Raw genomic sequence first — 2,000 nt, 5'->3', positions numbered from 1 at the left:
GTTTCACTGGTAACGAAACAGTTACAGAGGTAGTTACAGAGCTGTTACTGGTGGTTCCGTAAGGATGGAGACCAAATTCATTGGTGGCCTCGAAGGTGTAATTTGACCTTTTACACTGGTGTTTATATTCTTCATTGTGCGAAAGTGGTTGAATGAATGGGACGTTTCAAAAATCCGTTGACAGTCGTATGGAAAAGTGTGCCGTTGGGCAAACGTTTATAGGGATCTATCTTGAAATGTGCTCCATTTGCGCAACTTCTCATATTATATCGGTCAACCGCTGCAACCAAATTTACTCCGTTTACCTACAAGACATTCATGTGAACAAGGAAGATATTTGGAGACTACACGAAACAATATCTGCTGAACTGCATACTTGACGTCGATGTGTGTGTTGTCTTTAGTTTTATAATACTCCGTTAAACGTTTTCTATTGTTGGTAAAATGTGACGTGTGGAAGTATTTGACTCGTTGAATTTATTAGTAACCTGTTATTAACCCAGTCAAGCCAAAAATGGCTCTGAGCACTATGGGACATAACATCTGAGGTCATCAATCCCCTAGAACTTAGAACTACTTAAACCTAACTAACCTAAGGACATCACACACATCCATGTGCGAGGCAGGATTCGAACCAGCGACCGTAGTGGTCACGCGGTTCCAGACTGTGGCGTCTAGAGCCGGTCGGCCACACTGTCCGGCACTATCAGTCAAGCCAGTCCCATCAAAATTCAGCTTGCCATACTCAACAATCCGACTCTACTATCACTTTCTTTAGAGCTTAATCTCTCGTTATCAAACGTTAGGTAGCAAGTATTTACACATCACGAGCATACATAAAAAAAAAAAGGAACACATGACGTCGACAGCGGCCGCCCTTCGAGCAGATAACATTCGAACAACCTTAAATCAGCAGTTAGCCCAAAACAGAAACAAAATCCCATTGACACTCTTCCGTATACTAAAAATTTACAGAACATTACTTACATAAAGGAGGTTAACGCATAAGTTAACTTTATGACTTCTATTTTACCGACTGACCCAAAAATTTAACAATGGGGGCCAAACTACCTTGCCAGTATTTGTTAAAATAACTAAAGTACTCAACTAAAATAAAATCCAAGAGGCACAACTGTACTATTGAAGATGAAACACAGTCATATTTTGCTTGAAACCGTAAGTATTGAATAACAGATTTAAAATATCATAGCTGAACATTACAGTGCTTTTGCTTCAAGGCAATTTTCACGGAACATATGGAATAAAAACAGCCACCAGTTGCGGAAGTTAATGCTCAAAAGCCCTTGACCTAGGTTTCAACCCGTATAAATGAGCCTTCTTCAGAACATTTACTACATTTTAAATGCTGACCATGATGTGCCGCCACTAAGCCTATTGGCGGCACATCATAATCAGCATGTAAAACTTAATAACGCATCTGAATAAGACCACTTCATACGGGTAGAAACCTTTGCCAAGGTCTTTTGACTACCACCTTCCGCAACTGGTGGCTGTTTTAATTCCATATATTACATTCGCACAGTTGCTGCTGCAGCCTTGTTTAAGGTTCTACAGTTTGTAAGAGCAAAGAGACCGACTCCTTAAGAAATGCACTCAAATTATAAAAGTCACTCCTCGCTACTTAACCAATCGGTGGTACCGTCGCCACTGAAAGCTATTAGTAAACAGGCATCATCTATTCCTTTCCGTGAGATTACAAGAACGAATGATCACCATAAAATCAAATTATGTTTTTTGTTCCCACTTGTCCCTGGCTCCCCTCCACCGCGAAGCCAGGCGAAAATTTCGAACACAAGATCCCCTCAGCGTGTCCTTCCGTGCCGCTGCGATCTTGTGGTTACGACAGGACGGAACACTTCATCAAGCCACACACACAACTGGCTGGAATCTAGATCATACTTCCACGTCCACCCAAGCTCTGATGCACACTTCGAGCCAAGACACAAATCTGTTTTACTGCGAAGACCACACGGCTACAA

This window comes from Schistocerca serialis, chromosome 7, assembly GCF_023864345.2.
Source record: "Schistocerca serialis cubense isolate TAMUIC-IGC-003099 chromosome 7, iqSchSeri2.2, whole genome shotgun sequence".
NCBI classification, from domain to species: domain Eukaryota; kingdom Metazoa; phylum Arthropoda; class Insecta; order Orthoptera; family Acrididae; genus Schistocerca; species Schistocerca serialis.
Note: the sequence above shows the minus strand (reverse complement) of the source record.